This window comes from Ambystoma mexicanum, chromosome 5p (assembly GCF_040938575.1).
Source record: "Ambystoma mexicanum isolate Mex_15411 chromosome 5p, UKY_AmexF1_1, whole genome shotgun sequence".
NCBI lineage: Eukaryota > Metazoa > Chordata > Amphibia > Caudata > Ambystomatidae > Ambystoma > Ambystoma mexicanum.
In genome coordinates, this window is record NC_090930.1 from 1,259,294,941 (window position 1) to 1,259,316,536 (window position 21,596).

Sequence of the window (21,596 nt, forward strand, 5' to 3'; positions counted from 1 at the left end):
TTTTTCGGGCATACTAGCCTGCGTGTTGATCACTTACGTATTTTTTGTATTACTGGCTGCCAGACCGTACTGCTTGTGTTTTTTTACACGCACGTGGGCTACAGCGGTCGCTTATGACTTTTTCTTGCTTTTTTGGGATGCCTGTGCGTTGCATGACACGTCATTTCTCCTAGGGGACCACAGAATGGGACATTCATCGTAGCTGTATATACATGTTTGTTGTTTGTGCACACTTTTGTAATGCGCAGGGACACTACCGCCTGCCTTCGTGTGGCAGACATGTTTAGGCCTGTGCGTGTCTTTGGCCATGCGCGGGTTTCCCCTATTTGATTCCATGAATACATGTGGTTCGCGTGCGTGTGGGTGTTCCGTGTACTTCCCAGCAGTACATCCTCAGTTACATCCTTATTTTCACGCATTGTTCCCCATTCCGCACGTTCCACCCCGTGCTATGCCCCTTTTTGGTGTGTGTGCTAATGTTGTGCGCTTTCGCTGTGCGCATCGCGCATGGCGTTCTGGATGTTTGAATGACGTGTGTGCCTGTGTGCGCCACGCACGGATTCGGTGCACATCCCGGGGAAAACACGCGCAGGCCCCTCCATGAATCGCACGCGTGCACATGCGCTTGCTTTTTCACGCTTGCGCCAGCCTGCGCCACGATTTTCGGCACACATTTGTTCCATGAATCAGCCCCAAAATTGCATAGATGACTCTAGGAATCTGAAGCTGAAAGTAAAAAATAAATCTTGCTAACACAGCATTAAAGAGGGTGAAGGATATGGCTAGATCAATGACTCTGGTGATGCAGAAACATACTGAATACAACTAAATGGATTACATGTATCAATATGTTTAACCCATCTAGCAATGGAAGGAATGAAATCATTCAGTGCAACTGGCATGTTATTCATGTTCACCTAAATATTAAAACAACCTCTCCTTTTTACATATGAAAAGGTAAACATGATATGGAAATATGTGGTCAGGACTTTTTGCGGAAATACAGAACTCACCCTCATTGTGATTTGCAGGTTAGCACTGGTTTGAGATCACTTCCCCTGTGGACAGTGTATATAAAAAAGCAATACCTTTGAGTGTGTGGCATTCATATCCCACAATGTTCAATGGGAACAGAGTTGTTATACAAACAGCAATTCAACTAATGTAATTTACTGCTCAACATTTCGTTGTGATTTGATATATGGGCAAGCATCCTGTAACATGCGAACTCACATTTTAGAGCATTGGTGTAGAATTAGCACGGGCACTTTTACTTTTAAAAATGGATTTCCACTGGACTTTAACTGAAGAAAGCATGCTGTCATCAGGGTAAGTGGGTGTTGCTTTAAGTTAGAGGGCTGAGCAGTAGTTTAGTGGTATTGAGCTGTGAAGAACTTGTCGGTTGCAGGAGTGAAGTGGGAGTAATGGTGATGAACTTTTTTCAATGGGTACAGCACAAAGGTTGTTTCGACAACTCTATCTTCTGTTTTTAGTGGGGGCGTATTGAGGACATTCTAGGTGCCACTCATTATTCTTTGCGCTGCAAGTTTCTGCACGTATTTAACTCCATGAATCATCTCTGCTGATCTTTTCGTCCACACAATGTTCTTTCTCGCGCTAACCACTTTGTGCACATTTTGCGCTTTTTTTGTAAATTAGGCCAAGAGGTCTAATGATGACTCATATCGACTTAGGTAGGGTGTTTCTTTGTTTTACTTTTGCTAATTTGGTTAGAGCATTTCAACATGCAGACCAACGTTATGGTTCACACTTTAATTCATAATGTGACAACAATTCTCCATTGCTTCTGAAATATATCAGCCCTGCTGAATCAGAGTGTCAGCCCGTTGAATTAGTATTCCAGTTTCTGAACTAAGAAACGCATGGTACCTATTACTTCATTTAATATTGCCTAGGTGAGAATGTTAGGAATCGATTAATAAGTCCATTTACCTACTTAATTGTGATGTGGTGTTTAGTGATGAGAGAGAAGCTTGTTTACATGAGATAATTGTTACAGTTTTATTGATCAGTTCACTTTAATATAAGAGTAAGAAAATGAGGATTATACTGATAATGTTTTAATTAATGCAAGGGCCTATGAAAGAAAGATATAGGAAGGCCCTGAACTATCCCAGTGGATCATACTCGGATGCGGGGGGTCAGGGGGGCGTCATATAAGATGCAGTTTGATTTAGAGAGCTGTGTTTGTAAAAAAGAAAATCAATAGCTGCAACATTCTAACTAAAAAATATTGTTAAAATAAATTGATACATTTTGCCTTATTTTGGCTTAGGATGCTCTTCTAAATGATATACATAAGTGGTGTATTGCCTAACCTTTGTTTGTATATGCATTAGCACTTGAGGTGTACACTACTAATGGATGGACTTGCACATTTTCTGTGATTGGCATATTTTAATGAAGTTTGTTGTGATGTATATGTCTTTATGAATGTTGCTTGTATTGTTATTATATGTACCTCAAATATTGTATGGATGTATGCATTTTGAATACATGTTTTTAAAGATTGTATTGATGTGGAAGCAGGAACTCTAATTTGGTATAGTTACACATGCTGTTTTTAAGCACCATAATTATTGGGAGATATTTTAGTAGGGTGTTGTCAAGTACAGTCGCAGTTGTAATTTTACTTTATGAAATGCCAACTCTAAAGTTAGCTATACTACATCAACTTCATATTTGGTGGGGAACAATGTTATTTTTCAGCTAACATTTTGTTAGCTGATGGAGGTCCGTACATAAACCGAATATTTAATACAACAGTTTCTTAAAAGACACTCTAATTTGTTAGAAAGAAAATAGGAATGTCTAGTTACCATAAAGTATTTGTCAGTAGGACAGCTGACACTTTACTCCTCATGTGAGCATTATGTTTTGTTTTTAAAATGGAAAATAAACTGTGATGCTTTTATGCAAGAAATATTTGGCATTTAATTGACACATTAAAGCGTATTAATTCTTATTGGGCTAAAACCAGTTGCATTTATTTTGGGGTTATACCTTTTGCTATGTGATATTTTTTAATTATGGTGGTATATGTGGTAATTTGTTCAGGTACTCTCATCGTGGTGAAACCATTTTCAGAATATGACCTAATAATTGTTTTTACCAGGGTCACTCACTATAACAAGATACCGGACTTGATACACTTTGGGTAGATAGCTTATGCTCCCTTCTGGAAGTATCTTATGTACAATATCGCATTATGCCCTTGTGGCTAAATGTCAAAATACATTGATCATTCCACACCCAAATAGTTGTACTCACATAGACGCCTAGCAAGGGAAGAAAACTGAAGAGAGACATTATTGCGGGCATAAATAGGAGCAACATATAAAGACATTAAACAGAACAAACAGCATCACAAGAGCTCAAGAAAGACTTACCAATCATAAGGAGAAGCATAGTCGCAGCTGGACTGGACTAATCCTTATCAGGGATCAGTGAAGGAACTAGATCCCATCCGACGCACCCTGCCAGAATTAGCAGGACGGAGAGCTTATCTTCCATAATTCACAGGTGAGCTTTATGGGCTGGCGTATGCGCACAGAAACCGTATGTTGGAGTAAAGGGTTCGAGAGGTACAACAATCAGGTGCACTCACACACTCATATCTCCATACAGGAGCAGTATCACCACATATCACTGCTCACAGCTTTTCTACTGAGGGAGATGCCTGAAGGTGGGTGATTCAAGTTCACGGAGGGCTGCAACCGTGCCCCAATGCCTCCGCAGAGACCAGGTGAGCGTAACAGAATGCAAAGTCTCTAATACTCTCTGCCTAGGCGTTATGGAAACTTCAGAAACAGATCAGTTAGCCCTCTTCCTAGGGGAATTACGGGCTGAAGTACATGCTTCAAGACAGGAAACCAATGCATTTCTACGTTTCTGTCTGAGACTCACACTCTTAAGTCCAGAACTGAGTTCTGCCCCTGATTTCCTATTGCAGTTTAAACCCACACAAACATGTGTATACTAAAATGATGAGCTGCATGTCCATGCCTAAATGCTGAGCTCCTACCGCTACTCCTACAAACCACAGGTGTGAAAATAAAACGTCAATGTTAGCATTTATAATCAGTCCTGAATAAAACAGAAGTGGGAAAGGGGGCCTGTTAGAATACCTGTTGTTAAAACATATGTTGACAAGGATGAATATTGATTCCTAATTGCAAGAAATGTGTAACATGATTCATTGCTAATACCATACACACACATATAAAATCTATATAGTTCATATATAATTTGGTTTTGATCCTATATATAAAAGGACGTTTTTTTCATAACATTATTTTTAGGTAAATGGGAAGAAATTATTATTTGGTTGAGAATTGCTTTTTTTGAAGCGTAAAGTTGGTATCAATACACATTTTTCTGTAAAACATATTTTCATGCCATCATTGACCAACGATATATGCCAAATTTGCCCAATTATGTATATACCAATACAAGTGAATATCTTTTTATATTGAGCAATTGCAAGCCAAAGCAGTTAAATGGCCACTGGAATCGGGCCAGTAGGCTCCTGCTGACTGGATGTGATGTTTGCATTGTTGCATTAGTGAATTTGCATGGGGGTGACCGCATGGATTTTATTGCATTAGATATGATGACTATATAAAAAAATGAATCCCAGATTTCCTATCACAACTCCGCTCAATGTAGCACAGTGGAAGACGAAGTTGGCATTTCCTGCATCAGAGGATGCATGGAGGAAGGTAGAATGAGTCAGATGGAGGAGCAGTGAAGCCCTGATTTCATATCACGTCTTTTGCAAAGTAGTGCAGCGGGAGAAAAAGCAGGCAGTTCCTTTGGAACAGAAAGGAAGAAGGAAGGTGGACACATTCAAAGGGGCATGAGCGGGATGGTGAAGCCCTGATTTCATCTCATTCCTCCCCGCAATATTGTAAGGTGGGTTGCATTGTGAGGCACAGCGGCCAGTTCCCACATCAGAGGAAGATGGAAGTTGTATGAGAACGGGGCAGTAAAATCCTGATTTCAAATCATGCCTCCCTGCTATGTAGCACAGCAAACCAGGCTGTTCCTGGTGTTCCCGCAGTTCCCGTAGTTCCTCATGGGATGCTCGAAGATTGTCATCTGTTCTGGCCTTCACACACTGCCAGCTTTTTAACGCAGTGTTGTTCATTTTATTTCCTCTGCCACAAGGAACTTTACCCCAGCAGTCAAGTAAAGTTATCACTCCATCGGTCTGTTTTTGACCCACATTGTTTGAACCAGTGGGAGAAGCTCACACAGCTTGGATTGGTCAGAACTACCTTAGCTATGTCTTCACTTTGGTTTATCTTTTGACCTGCTTTGCTAAGATCATTGGGAGCTGCCCAACCTGCTTGGACTGATTAGTTTGTCAGAACCGTGATTATATATATTTTTTTTTATATAAATGTTTATTGGTTAATTCTTACTTATTCAAAAACGGAAAAAGAAAGAAAAAGAGCAACCATTTACATTATCATCCATCCTATTATATGCACAACAAAAGCATAAGCATCACAAAACACAACAACTCTAAAATCTACAGAATCAATGGGGAGTGGCAAGGAGGCAAAGGTCTGTGAAGTTCAAATAACAAGATTAAAACAATCCAATCAGATTACATCAATTTTACCATTGTCCTCTATTAAAACCAGGCCTTAACTGCCTACCATTATCTTTTCCAACCATTCACAATCTTCACAATTGACTGTGCCACCCCCTCAATAGTTTTCACTCATAAACAGTGGGCTACTAATTACTCGCTAAATTGGGGTCTACAATATCATACTTTACCAATTTCAAAATAGCTGTGGTGAGACTTGGTCTTTCCCTTCCCCATCAGTATCCAGTCCCACCATTCACACACTTGCATTGATATCACTTCTGGGGCAAACAATTTCAGTCTTTCCCTGCACAATCTGGACAACGCACTAAAGGAGGTAGCAAGAAGAAACAATGTTTCCACCAGTCCCATAGTCCCACACTGGGCCTCCTCAGTGCTAATCATCCTTTGTGATAACTGAAGCTCTTTGGTGGCCAGAATATTGAGGCAACATCTAAGCAGTAGGTCCCTGTAGTGGGCAAAAGGAAACTTCAAAAGGTATAAGGGGGAACCATTAAGACCCCTTTGTTCTCTATCCATGGCAGATCTTAACCTGTCCTCATTTCTCCCATTACATGTATCGATCCAATCAATTTGCTGGAGTTTTTTTTTCACCATTTGCGAGTTTGAGAAACGGGCAATGATCGCCATCCCTTTCCCAGTCAGTATTGCCTATATTTCTTCCCTCCACTTGATTAGTCGCTGATCACCTTTAAATTTCTCTAATCTAAAGATGTCAAATTGACCTATCATTTCTCCTAATCTACATTTCCTCTACAGTGTTAGCGACTTCCAAAGCACTATTGATTCCAATGACTGTAATTGCAATTCATGCCTAAGCGTTGTCATGGGCAGGGCGTTAGGAATTCTTAGAATCTTCTGCCAAAACAGGCCCTCGAGAAGGTGCCACACTTTCTAGTGCATACAAAGCATTGCCTCCGCACCATACGCCAGAACTGGGGCAGCTTTCTGCTGATAGAATGTCAAAATAGAAGATAGGGAATATTTACAGTATTTCTGGATCAACACCTGACCTTAATTAGCCAGGTTTGTAGCCTTCAAACGGAGTGTTTCATATTCGGCTCTCTCATCTATATTTTTATTGATGGTTACCCATAGGTATACCATAGTATTTACCACCTCCAGTTCCTGTTTCCTGGCATACCAGTTGAAACCCCTTTTGGCTTCCCGGCCGCAGAGGCCATAATAAGGATCTTAGATTTCTTTACATCGATTTTCATTTCATGGGACTTCAGGAATGCATTGAACCCGTCAATCCTTCTCTGGAGACCGATCGGAGTGAGATGCAGGAGCACTAAATCATCGGCATAGATAATGAAAGGGATCTCGATGCAGTTAACCTTTGGAGGAAAAGCTCTAACTAGCCCTTGCGAGATTCCCAAGTCAGAGATGTAGAGGCTAAACTGCAATGGCGCTAACGCGCAACCCTATTTTACACCACGAAATGTCATGATTTTTTCGGTCAAGATCCCGCCTCATTCAGCCGGATCTGCATAGAGGTCTCAGCATAAAGAGCCTTGATTGCCTCTTAAAGATCAACAGGGCAATCCTGATCTCTTAATTTTTCCCAAAGGAGCTTTCAATTAACAGAGTCGAAGGCCATGTCCATAAAGGCCATGTAGACGCAGGTCTTTGACTCTAGTGCCCTTTGTTTCAGGATGCCCAATATAAATAGGTTTAACGATGTACCAACACCTTTTATAAACCCTATCTACCTTGGATCTAATCTTCCCATTTGGCTACCCCATGCTTCAAGGTCTCGTTACAAAATAGAAGCAAAGAGTTTCCCCAGCAATTCAAGAAGGGCGCTCGGGCAATAGTTCTGTGGATCACTCCGATCACCCCTCTTGTATATTGAGACTATGATGGCTTCACGCCATGTCAAAGGCAGGCACTTCAATTGCAAAATATGTTCAAAGATCAGCTTTGCCAAATTCCCCCAGGCCTCCGGATTATCTTTGAACATTTTGTTAGAGATACCATCAGGGCCCGCAGAGCTTGAAGAGCTGAGTCTTCTTATCAGCAGCTCAAGCTCCTCTCCATCAACCTTGATGTCCCAGGCACCACTGCCCTCTCTCAAGACAATCTCTCCCAGGGTCCTAGTGCCAGCAAACCGAGAGGGGTAATGGGCTATTCATGATGCTTCATTGACTTGACCAAGCATGTAGCACGATCTAAACTGACTTCCATTATTCAATATTTCCCAAAGGTTTCAGGTGTTATTTTAGCAATCAGCTTCCTGCATTACCTCTGCATCCCTCTGTGCTCTTAAGGCTCTGGTAGCTATTAGCCAATTTGTAAACTTCTGTTTACCCTGTTTTACCAATTCAAGTATATTAGGGTTTAGCGAGGATTTGATCTTTCTAATATCTGCTCACAGTTCTTTTCTCTTCTTGACAACCAGAGGGTCATAGACGTGCTTAGCTCTAATATTGCTTGTTTTATTTTTTCTAGTTGGCACCATATACTCTTTGAGCATCCACACATAATCCAAACTGGCTAAATCGCTTTAAGAGGCTTCCTCATATCGGCCAGCAATTGTATTGATTTCCTTCCTTCCCATCCTTATGCAATGTTTGGGCCTATTTACCTCAACTTCGGCATCATTATCCTACGGCCAGATTTCCCACAGCTCGCAAGTGAAATAGACACCCGGTCATAGTTGCTTAGAGATTGCTTGATGATTTCAAATATTGTAATCCTATTTGCTATATCTCCTGCCACAAAGAAATAGTCCAAACAGGACCTGTGTAAGCCTCAGCCCCAAGAACAAGCCCCAGGTTTATCCCCAGCTGTCTGTCCATTTAGCATATGTAGGCCACGAGCAGCAATTTGTTGGAACCAATGCAGCACACATCCCGCTAGCTCACACTCACTTCATGGCAGACCACTTTCATCCAAAAGACACACGATCAGATCTCAACACAGAATGATATTCATTGGCTCCCTTCGCACATGATTTTGTCAATCACATTAATTACTGATTTTACAAAATTCAGCTTTTTACACATGTTAACTCACCAATACACATTGAACAGTACAAAGAGCTCTCTCGAGAGCTTTATGATCAAAATGTACGGGCTTAGATTTTCCAGGCTCAACACTGTAAAGCCTGCATCCACTTTAATGATGGTTAAGAGTCCCGAACAGGGCCTGCCCAGGATAGCCTTGACTGCAGGATTGAGTTGAGGCTCATAGCTGTCACAGGCGGGTGTAAATCTGAGCCAGGTTTACTGTAGTCATAAGATGTCGTACTGGCTCAATTCGTTAAGGTTTTCTTTCAACAATGGTTTAAATGCATGCATATTCCATGAGCCAATGTGCAGATCAAGTTCCTCCTCAATTGAATTAGTCTGTTTGATGTTCTTGGTGGCCAGCGCTCCTGCCAACCACTCCCAGTTTGATTCTGCAGGGCCATTCATTTCACCCTCATTAATGTTGATGCCAGTCTTCCTGCAACAATCACGATTATCAACTGTAAATTTTATGGTGGGCATTTCCTCCTGGCTTTCCAATCTTCGTTGCCCGCAGAAGCTATCACTGCTCTTCAAATAGCTCCCACTCAATGGATCCCTTTTTTCATAGGGGAGACTGGGGACATCTTGTTTCAAACCCTCTTCCAATTTCCTTTTAAAGTGGTGATTGTTGGGCACTTCCTTAATTTTCTTCAAGGTCTCTTAGATCTTAACCTAATGGCCAGAACTTATTACTTGCCGATAATAATTTCTTTTTTACTTCCAAAGAGACCAGGGGGAGGATCACCCAATCCATCTTCTTTTCCGTTGCAAACTCAACCACTTTTATGTCATTCAAGGTAATATGTTGAATGGCAAATACACATTGGAAGAGTTTTATCACATTATGGCGGTTCAGAATCAAAGAGTTTGGCCCTTCAAGGATCCCTTCAAGATGGACTTTGCAGTTTTTTCAGCAGTAGCAGTTTTCTCACCCATTCAATATCTTTTATGGTTGCACCCAATTAGCTTTCTGGCTACACTGGGGTTTCTGGCAATGTATTTTCTCTTCCATTGTCAAGAATCCCCCCTTCTTTTTTTTAAGCTCAACCACTCTAATTTCTGATCACGAGGGGCATTTTGACTTTGTTTTTACTCTTCAATAGTTAAAAATACCTCATCTGAGGGTTCAGCCTGAGCAAGCTTATATTTATAAATTGGAACACTCCCCTCTCGAGGAGGCGAGTTTTGAGTTATTAAATCCGCCTGTCTTTCTATTTCAGCCCATTCTGAATTACTCAAGTTGTTCCATTCATTGTCATCCTGTTCTTGATTGATGACTTCAAGTAGATCACTTAGGCATGTTTCCTCCAGGGTAACAATTTGCTCTACTTGAGCAACTTTTGGGCAGCTTTCTGCCTGCAGTAACAGTTCTTTCCTAGGTATTTTCGTTGGCTGGTACATAATTAGCAGCAGAGGGGTCCTAAGGTTCTGCAGAAAGGCCCCAGATCCATTGGATTGGCCCTTCTTGGCTGGCTGATGTTTGGTCTTCTTGCTCAAGACACAAGAGGCTTTCTTTTTGGCCACTCATGGTTGCCTCTGCAGGAGGCTTCCCTCTGAATATAGAAAAAATATTAGACCCCTTTTCATGGACACTTGGAATAGATGGATCCAGAGCTATAGGGGGGTCCAAACCCATAGCGTCAGATTCCTTAGGATATTTACTTCAATCCGAATTGAACTGATTTGAAGATCATCCCATCGCTGATTCTTTCCATTTGGATCTCATCCATTTACATTTGTCAGGCAATATTTGGTTTTTGTCTGGGGTCCAGTTTCCCAATCATCCCCCAAAATGTATCTGTTTGTCTGACCCACTATTTTCAAAGAGTCCACATCAGGGACCCCTCACACCTCTTAGATAGGTCCAACTCCAATGCAGTTAACCTATCCTGAAATGATGCCAAACCTTTCCTTTTTTGGGTGGAGATTTTGGCTGTTAATTCAGTAAGATCACAGGATAGCTCTGCAGCCAATTCAGAGTTTTTCAAGGAGTTTCTCGATGGTATCACTAATTCAGACAGCAGTTGCAGATTTGTCATTTCCACAGCACTATGCAGGTCATTGTCTGTGACAGTTATTACTCCCTCTGTCAATAATTCTGAGGGTTCCCCATATTCAAGCTCCTTGGGGCTATCCACTACCAAAGGGGTGAATTGACGGGCGGCACTTGCTAAATCCAATACTGCATCCCGCGGGAGGGAGGCAGGGAACTACCTGCCGAGGGAGCACTAATGTAAGGCTCCGAATTACTCCACTCCACAGTAGTCTTAGAGTGTTGGTCTAACTTTAGGGCTTAGATAGCAGCTGTTTTTTAACAGTCACATTCTCTCCCTCCAAGTGCTTCTGGCAACCCCCATACCCACACACTCATTAGGTTGATCCACCACTAGAGACACAGGCTCACCACTAAATGACAACTGCATTTGAGGGCCACTAGTCGCTGTTTGTTTAGTTTGTAGCCGCATTCTCGTTCTTGATTATTTTCTTGCAGCATAAATGAGGGGCTCTTAACAGCTGGCATCTAGATGGCACCAACTAATTCCTTTGTTAGCTTCCCAGTTTTCTATACTAGGTAATCAATCCAACCAGAGCTATCTGTCTTTCATGGTTTTCTTCGACACCCCGGTCCTTCACCCTCCGTGGTAGTCCACTTACTGAGGACTCTTTAAAGGCTGTATCCCAACGGTAGATGTTCTGCCTGTACGAGACTCCTCCTCTTCTCCTTACATATAGCGAGCAGATCTGCCAGAAGGGATCCGCTAATCAAGTCCCACTTTCAAATTGATACTTTCCTTATCACTCTTAATTTGTGGGAAAGTTCAAAGGGATAACCCCATCAAATGCTCTCTGCGCTCACTTTAATTCCACGCAGGCAGGACTCGGGGAAGCAGGGCCATGCACCAGGTCACGGCCAGCTGACCGCTGAACACCAAACACTTTGCGAAGACACTTCGTGTGGGGGGACACTTAATGAAGGAACGCCTCCTAGCGTTGTTAAAGGTACACATACCGGCGCTGGCAATTTCTTTATCTTCTTTCCTTATTTCAAATGTAGTCACACTAGTGTGATCCCAGCAGTGTATCAGCAAGGCGTATCAGCACGATAGAGGTTCAGACCAATAGCAGTCAGGTCACGGGGTCGCAGAGTGGCACCAAACACAGTGATTATCCCTGTCACTAACAACTAGCTCTTGGCAAATAAATAGGAGGTTAGTCGTCCAAATGGTTATGCATCATGGCTAATATTGGACTGGACAATCTGGAGTAACTGTATAGTGTCTGGAAATCAGATTCATACCCCATGAGCCAATCTGGTGTTCCCTTGATCTTATTTAAATATATAAGTATCTTACGTTTTTTAAGTTTTTAAGTTTAATGTGGGCTGTGCTTATTTCTTGCCAGCCATTTTTACACCAGTAACCTCAATCATTTAAAATGTTCCTTTTGTTTGCTGTTTTTTTATAATTAACCAATTGTTAATGTGTTAACTTCCGGTATATGGCATGTTTGCACATGAACTTTCAAATTGATCTGTTCCAAATTTAAACGAACCAGAGGTGGCGGTCACTCAGTCCCCTTGCATGCTTCCAGAGCATGGCACCTGTTTTTTTTTCTGTTTTGCGCCTTGATGCCTGTTGGCTTTGGCACATTACACATTTGTAAAAGTAAAAGTAAAAAAGTAAAGTGTACAATTTTTCTGTCATTTCTCATATTTTGCCATTTGCTATGTATACAGGTTGGAGCTCTGTACTTTAACTTTGTATACACTTTATGTGCCTTGCGATTTAATTTGTATATGTTATTGTAATCAAAGATTAGTTATATAAAACGTAGACTTGGCTTATTGCAAGTCCCTCAGGATGTAAATTCATTGGGAACTCAGCACCTGCACAGCTATCCTCCAACTAAAATGCAACAAAGTCAATGAGTCCCAGTAGGGTGACAGATGTTGCAGCCATTTTGTACTTACTGCAAGACCTAAAAGCTGTCTGAATCAAAATATATCTCATTCAAAGGTTCTCATATTTTAATATTATTGTGAGTGTTGTTAAAAATTAAATGAGCACCAAGCTGTGTTATGTACATATTGATTTCAGCATTCAACCCTGTACCATAGATATATTTGTTAAGTATTAAGGTTTTTGTCATTCTTATGCTCCCAAAATGCACTTTGATTTCATGCAAAACCTGGAACCTTCACTGGTGTCATTTCCCAATTCTCTTTTCTCTTAATGGTATTTTGAAAGAGTGCAGTATTTGTGTACCAGACTTTTAATCTTTTTATGGCAACCTCAATCAAAATATAATGTATATGGTAGTTCTAGGTTTTGATAATGCTCTTTTCTAAGTATAAGTGATTCAATGTTATGACTAAAAAAGTACACAGGACACTCACTCGTGAGTAAGCCAGCTGTCGTCAACGGCCTGGGTGGCTCTTGCAAATGTGCAGATTACAGCTGGTCTCTCACCCACCCACATAGAAAGAGAAATAATTTTATAGAACAGAGAAAGCGACAGAGAAAGAGAGCAGAAAGAAATTCACTACACAGAGTACAACTTGTTTTTAATATTTCAATTGGCTCAAATGATTTTATATTTTACAGGTGTCATAGCACATTGCATAATCCTTTTATCCCCGAACTGATAACGAAATTGACATGGCTGTATGAAAAATGCATTATTGCAACTCTCCAAAAACAAAAACAAAAAAAATAAATAATTTTACGTTGGAAAAGCTAAAAATAAATAGCAAAACATGTTATTGTTCCTGCCTGAGGATGTGTATTCCTTTCAGGGTAAACTATCCATACAGCAGAAAACCCTATGATCATCTGCTACTGCAAATTGGTAAACATTTGAGTGACTGCACCAGCTCCACTATCACCAGCCACCATGGGATGTCCACAACATGTGAGCCGTGATCATTTCAGCTTTTCAGCTTTTGCCTCAATAAGTCATGTGCCTTCATGCCGATAAGGAAGTAGGTTTCGTGACCTTTCATTTCTGCTTTGAAGAGGCCACCCAGACATCATCATCATCATCTGATAACCTGCACCGTGACAGACTCTCATATTTGCAAAAAAAGGCACGTTTGTCTCTTTTTTTCTAAGTAAAGGCCAAAGGACTCGTAAACTATCACTCACTCAAAATGGCATCTAATTGATTCTTGCTTCAAGACATGTCTATTTATCGTCTAGGATTGAGCAGGAACATTGGTGCATCAGAGATCTGTCTTGTCCTATTGCCTGACATCTGTCCCTGACCTATGCCTTTTTTGTGTGAAATGAAATGTTAATATTCATTAGATATCTTGTGGACGGCAAAAGAAAAGCCCTGTGCAAAGGTATATGGTAATTGTGTCTGCTGGCTAATCACGTCTAATGCTATATTTGTATGTGTGTTGCTTGCTGTGCGACATTTGGAAATCTTCATGAAGTTAGGCACGCCATGTACTATATGACAACAACTATCTGCCATGCGCTGTGACTGGAGGTTGCTTGAGGAAAATGTGAGCAGAGTATATTATTAATTCTGAAGGGAACAGACAACCAACACAATGTTTTAAGTAATTCATAAGTATATGATAAGTTGACTCACGACTGTCTATGGGATGGGAAGAGAGTGAGAAAAATGCTATTTATCAATAGGTTCAAATTGACTTTACATGAGAGAGGATGGACTGGAAAACCGTGTGTATTTTTGTTTAACTGCCATGGGTACCATAATGCGCACACCTAAAATACATATATACATAGTAAAACAAAGGGTTCTGTGTTTTTGTGCCCAGAAGATGAGAAACCATTCTGAATTAATCTTGAAGAGTCTCTCACTGTTTCCAAGAGAAACCAGGGAATGCACGTTACATTCTGGCTGCTTGCAGGTCCTATTTGCAGTACATTGGTTAAATGTGCCCACAAAAATTCTGCATCAGATAAGAGCATGAATTCATGGCTTCGGCAACATACTTGTCTGTTTGAGAAGGTGCTGCCAAACCCAGGAAAAATGTCTTGATAGAGACACACGATAAGATAAGATCTGAGCCTTAAGAGAGAGGGGGTTATCTTTTAGTCACTGTCCATAAATCGTGGTGGTGACAGAAAAATGAATCATTTAGGAGAATGTGGCAGTAGGGTCTATTGATCCCGTACAGTAGTGTGGGGGTAAAAAAAAAAAAGGAATTTAAGAAAATGCATCCAAAGTCTGGAAAGCGTCAGATCAATTATTTCGGATGGATTTGTTATGTCCATCGTCCTAGTGGCAAACGTACGTAGCGTCTGGCTTGCAGAACACTGCATACGTTTGCTCCTAGGACAATGGGCCCAACAAACCCATCCAAAATAATTGATCTGCTGCTTTCCTGACACTTTCGTAGCTGCAAATTATTATTGATGTATAGTGATTAGGATCTTGAAAAGGAGGGTTTCTACACTTTGAAATGGACTTGTTAAGTTAATGTACTTTGAAGAATTGTCTAGCCTGACATATCTAAAGTAATTTCCTAGACCTTGAAGTTCAGAGTTTACTGACGAGTAGAAACCCATGATTGTTTCTTATGCTCATTGTTGATGCTACATTATTGTGAGCTGTGGTGCAATTAGTGCATGACAAGAACCAGCAAACTCTTGTCCAGTGCCCTGAGGAAGACCCGTGTGTTTAGGTAGAAACACGTGTTGGCTACCCAGTAAAGAAAAAAGAAAATTGCACAAAAAATTGACGAGTCTTGTGTGATTTGGAACACTGCTAATTGTGAAAGGATATTTTTTTAGGGTGCAGCGCAATTGGTCACACGAACCATTATACATTCTAATATGGGTACACACCCACCAAAACAGATTGTAAAACACAGAACATATTTGGAAAATGAGACTTTTTAACAGATCAGACTTTCATGGCAGAATCCATTCACTGGAGCTCTTAAAATATAAAAAGGGATGTGGGAGATTCTCTCTAGAAGATGGAAATCTGTCACACTTGCTAACATGATATGATATGGCATGTATAACAAGCCTGTACAAAAGTGTTTCTAGGTGCGACAAGACAAGGAGTGGGAAACATAGGGAGGACAAAAACAACAATCTCACTACGCCTTGTGTTATTCAGATCGCGCAAGCGCAGGGAGGGGAGAGGGGAGAAGTGTAAAAGAGAGGGATGTAGAAGTGCAAAAATGGAGGGGAGATGGAGAAGTGCAGGTAACAGAGTGCAGCCAGCGGGTGACTAAGTGCCGGTAATCGTACGGTGCAGCCAGCGGGTGGCTCATAAGTTCACAGAGAGGGTTGGCTGAAGGGTTAGAGATACAGACCACAAGTGCTGGGGGTGCCAAGAGGCAGTGCAAGGTACAACTGGACAGGCAGGGACCTGGGCCAAAATTCAGAGGGTGGCCAGGTTACCAGTGCTGGAACAGACGGGTCATCAGCAGGGGAGAGGAAGGGAGGAAGCGGAAACAAAGAGGAAGATCTTGAGTTGCTTCTGGAACCGAAGAAGGTTCTGCTCAAGTTTGAGCGAAGCAGGGAGGCTGTTCTAGAGGGAGGCCTCAGCCGAAGAAAGAGATCTGCCCCCAACTCTTTGCTTGGAAAAGCGTCTGACCCTCAGAGAGTTTGAGGTGGATGAGCGGGGAGCTCGAGAAGGGAAGAGAGAGTTGCAGTTTCTTCAGACCCAGGCCCCAGAAAGCCTTGTGGACAATGCAGAGGGTCCTGAACTTAATCCTTTCCACGACTGGGAGCCAATGAAGATATTTCAGAGCTGGAGAGATACAATCCCTGGGCTTGAGGCCAAGGACAAGTCGCGCAGTCCTGTTCTGGATAAGTTGTAGAGGACAGAGAGTAGAGGCAGGAAGATTTAGAAAAAGGCTGTTGCAGTAGTCCAGCCTTGAGAGGACCAGAGCTCTGGAGACAGTGAGCTTCTGGGGAAAAGTGAGGAAGGGAAGAATACCGCTGAGGAGGTGCAGCTGATAGTTTGACTTCTTAAAGATGTCAGAAATGCGAAGAGAGAAGGAGAGGGTGGAGTAGAAGATGACCACAGTATTCTTAACATCACAGATAGGAGAGGACTCCCATTGGGCAGCCAAAGAAAGAGAGGAAATCAGGGAGCTGGTGTTCCTATGAGGAGGATTTCCATCTTACTGGCATTGAGGCAGGGATCTTTAGCGGCACACCACTTCTGAATTGCAGACAGAAAGTCAGGAATGAGAGAAGTAGTAGAGGTGGCTGAGTGGAGCCTGAAAGAAAGCTGGGTGTCATCCGCATAACACTGAAAGTTGGAACAGAGAGTAGCGATGCGGTGGCCTAGAGGAGCCAGGTATGGTTGAACAGCCAGGGAGAGAGGTTAGACCCCTGGGGAACACCACAGGTAGAGAGAGAGATAGAGGAGAGGAAGGACCCCAGTTGGACCTGAGAGGGTTGGTCAGTGAGAAAGGAGTTCAGCCAGTTCAGGGCCTGATCAGTTATACCCAGGTCATCACGGAGGCATTTGAGCAGGTTGGCATGGTTGACCTTGTTGAAACCAGAAGAAAAATCAAGGAGAATGAGGACAGAAGGAAGGTTAGAGTCATGGTTGGAGAGCAGGTCTTCATGGATGTTCAGGAGAACAATTTCTGTGCTTCTGGCTGCTCTGAGGCCAGACTGGTGGTCATGGAGACAACCAACACATTCAGTGTGAAGGTTAAGCTGGGAGATGGCCAGTTTTTCCAAGAGTTTGCCCAGGAAAGGAGTGATAGAGATCGGGTGATAGTTAGCCGGAGAGGAAGGATCAGCAGAGGGCTTCTTAAGGAGTTGGTGCGAAAGGGAGTGCTTCAAGGTGGAAGGGAATGTTCCAGTGGCAAAAGAGTGATTGCAGAAATAGGCCAAGGCTGGAGCAAGAGGGTCGATGTGGTCCTTGATGGTTTTGGAAGAACAGGGAAAAAAATGTTTTGATGAGGGCTGATGCCTGAGGGCTGGCGCGTGCTATACAAATACAATAATAAATACATAAATAAATAAATACATTGATTGGATTTGTCTAGAAAAATTGTCACAGATGAACAAGTGAAAGAAAGAGAAGGTAAGGGGAGAGGAGGCCACAGACAGGCCATGCATGGAGGAGGAGGAGGAGACAGAGGACGAGAGGGTGGACAGAATGTCCTGAGTTTTAGTGATGAAATGAGAGGCCACGGCTGTGCAGAGTACCTGGGAAGGAACCAGAGAGGTGGAAACTGCAGCAGGGTTGGCCAGCTCCTTGTTGATTTTGAAAATTTCGGCTGAGTTGTTAGATGCCTGTAGAGACGCAGGTTTGGATGTGTGCTGTCTTCTTGGCAAGGGCAGAGATTCTGTACTGCCTTTGGAGCAGATGGCAGGCCAGTTTGTTAGGATTCACCTCTAGCCTTCAGCTTCCTCTCAGTCATCCTGCACCTGCGTTTCAGAGTGACAAGGTCTGAGTCGTACCAAGAGTGGCACTTGGCTTTAGGCTTCAAGCGGATCGTCATGAAAGGGGCAAGTGCAACAAGATTGTCCGAGATAGAAAGATGGAGGTTAGAGAGGGCTGTGTCAGGATGTGAGTCAGCCAAAGGAGCAGAAGGAGGAGAGAAAATAGCGGTGAAAGCCTCAACTGACACACGCTTTTATAGGTTGAATGACCGAGAAGGTAGGTGGCAGTGCAGGGGTCGGCTTGGCCTGGGGGCTAGAGAGAGAGATGGGAGGAAAGGGGAAAGTGGTTACTACAGGAGAGAGGAGTGGTGAGAGTGTTGGAGAGGGGGAGGTATGAGGAGATCAGAACATCTAGGGTGTGCCCTGCAGAGTGGATCGGGCCAGAGGGAAGAATAGAGAGAGGGAGTCACAGAGGTTGCAAAGAATCCTGCAGAAGGACAAGAAGCATCCAGGTGGATGTTAAGGTCTCTGAGAAGGGGAAATTTAGAGGTAGAGATGAGGAGGGAGGAGTAGAGATCATCCCACTCTGAGAGGAAGGTGGCTACCTGGCCGGGGGGCCTGTAGTTAGCGGCCCCAGTGAGATATAGGACAGGAGAGAAAGAAAGCCCGCAGACAAGGCATTCAAAGGAGGAGTAGTCCTACATGGGAATGATAGAAACAGGGAACCACTCCGTGAATATCAAGGCTACACCCTCACCAAGACGGTTGGTTCTGGGCATGGAGAGGATCTTGTAGCCATCAGGATGGAGAGTGTCAAAGTTTATGACAGAGCTGGCAGTGAACCATGTCTCGGTCAGACTGAGGACATCCAGATCGAGTTCTACCAGAACACGGAAGATGTCAGAAGAGGGTTTGACAGCTGAGTGAGAGTGGACATGTGGAGCATGTTGCCACCTTTAAAAGAGTTATGTGGAGGGGTACAGGTCAGATGTACGCCCTGAGGAAGTGTTGGAGGTGCCCAAGGACAGATAGCCAAGGAAGAGGAGGTGGGTGTCAGAGGGGTGGCAGAAGAAAGAGGCAACAGGGTGGCCAGTGAAGCAGCAGAGGCAGCCATAGACGTGGTATAGGAAGATGGAGGCATAGGAGTCAAAGAGGGGAGAGAAGGGACAGCAGGAGAAGAAAGGAAGTTGATAATGTGTGGTAAGCGTCTATCAAAAAGGAGGAGGTTGGCCTGAGGCACTTGGACCAAGACGTTGTCATTTAGTTAAACATTAATGATGGTCTTGGAGGAGTGGAAGGGGGCCACGAGGGCCTCCCATCAGGTGCCACCATTAATTGGTAATGAGGAAAAAGGAGAAAGAACAGAGACCATATGGATTGTTTATAGGTGAGGATAGGGAACAACAAAGAGAATGTCAGGAAGGGTCTGTCTAAAGGAAGCACTGGTGTAGGTATCAGCAATGGGGAGACCTATGTTGGAGACCAGGATATCCCTCTTGAACCTCTTTGTACCAGACTTAGTGATGAGGATAGGATTGGCAATAGAAAAACAGTTAGAGAAGAGAGGAGAGACAGAGAGCATCATAGAGGGTGCAGAAGGGCTGAGTGGGGGAAAGAGAGAGTGAAGAGAGGAGGTGGAGGTGTGAGCTAGGGGGCAAGCAGGAGGGGGGAGAAACACTTGGATGTGCGCAGGGCACAGAAGGAGGGGGGCACACAGCAGACAGAACAAATACCAAAATCAGATACAATAAAAAATAGGCAAACAATCAGAACAATTAAACAGCGAACCTGAAAGAAGGAATGAACAGTAGGTATGTAGGCAATACAATGACACAAACAACCAGGAGAAACAAAACCGCCAAGACAGAGCAATCTACCAGGGAACCTAGAAAAAGAATGAACAGCAGGAATACAATGACACAAGCAACAACACTGTAAAACAGAGAAATCAACCAGGGATCTTTGAAAAAGAATGAACAGCAGGGAAACAATCACACAAACAACCAGGAGACACAAAATCAGCAAAGACAGAGCAATCAACCAGGGAGCCTAGAAAATAATGAACTTCAAGGATGCAGGCAGTACGTTGTAAGCAAGCAACCATGGATAGTAAACAGCCCAAGGCGGGACAACTACCAAGGGAACCTAGAGGCAAAGAAAACAGCAAACCATGGAGAACAAAATCACAGAGTACACAGTAGGTCAGGTGAAGGGGGATTATGAGTGGGAAGGAAGGGCTTGCAGGGAAGTTGAGGATGTGCAGCAAATGGAGAAGAAGGCCTAGAGTTGAGAGGGCGCGCATGCGATCAAAGAATGCAAGGGAACACACCTGGCCTAAGTGCGAGTGAGCGCACGCGATCACGGAATGCGAGGGAACACACGTGGCCTAAGCATGAAGGAGTGCTCGCATTTAGGGAATGTGCGGGAATTCACAGGCCAAGCACGCAGCCTAGGAAGTGAGGGGCACATGCGATCAAGGAAAGTGAGGGGACACACGTGGCCTAGGAAGCGAGGAGTGCACAAGATCAAAGAAATGTGCAGGAACGTGTGTGGCCATGGACGCAAGCAATACACGCGATCAAGGAATAGGCAGGAACACACGCGGCTTAGGAAGTGAGGGGCGCACGTGATCACAGAAAGTGAGGGGACGCACATGGCCTAGGAAACGTAGAGTGCATGCAATTTAGGGTTGCAAGGGAATGTACACGGCCAAGGTCTCAAGAGAGCAAACGCAGTTCTAGAATGCAAGGGAGCATACCCAACCCCAGTTGAGAGGGCCTAAGATGAGAGGGAGCAAGCATTGCCCAGGGTGCAAGGGACCACATGCGATCAGGGATTGCAAGGGTACAAAGTCAGTAGGGGGAAGGGGATGGGGGAACCAAGGACAGGTCACAGAGGAAACAACAGCATGAGTGCAAGGGTGAGAAGGGGCATCAGGTCAGGGGGTTATGTGGAGTAAAGCAAGCTGAACTCTCAACACAATTTCTTACCTGGCAGCCACAGATAGGAGGGTGAGTTGTCTGCACTCACTGTCTATGCACAATCCCCTTTGCTGCCAAACACCTGCGTCGCTCAACACTGCGGCCTTGTCCTGTGAGGGTTTGGCTGCAGAGGGTCTGTGCCTCGGTTCTTAAAGGCACAGACGCATGGATGTAGCAAGCATGCAATGTTTCATCAGGCAGTGTCTCCTTCGCACCTGTGTTGCTCAACAGCGCGGCCCTGTCCTGCAAGGGCTTTGCCGCAGTGGGTCTGTGCCTGGGTTCATATAGGTGCGGATGCGTGGACGTACCAAGCATACTACATTTCATTGGGCAGCTTCTCCTGCGCACTTGCATCGCACATCACTGTGGCCTTGTCCTGCAAGGGATTTGTCGCAGAGGGTCCATGCCTCAGTTCTTATAGGCACAGAGGCGTGAATTTAGCAACCGTGCTACGTTTCGTCAGGCAGCGTCTCCTGCGCACCTGCATCGCTCACCACTGCAGCCTTGTCCTGCGAGGGCTTTAGGTATCTTAAGGTGTATTTTATATAAACTGTTGCCATAATAATAACATATTCTGAAACACACAGTTCATCACCAAACAACCAAATAGAGAGACCGG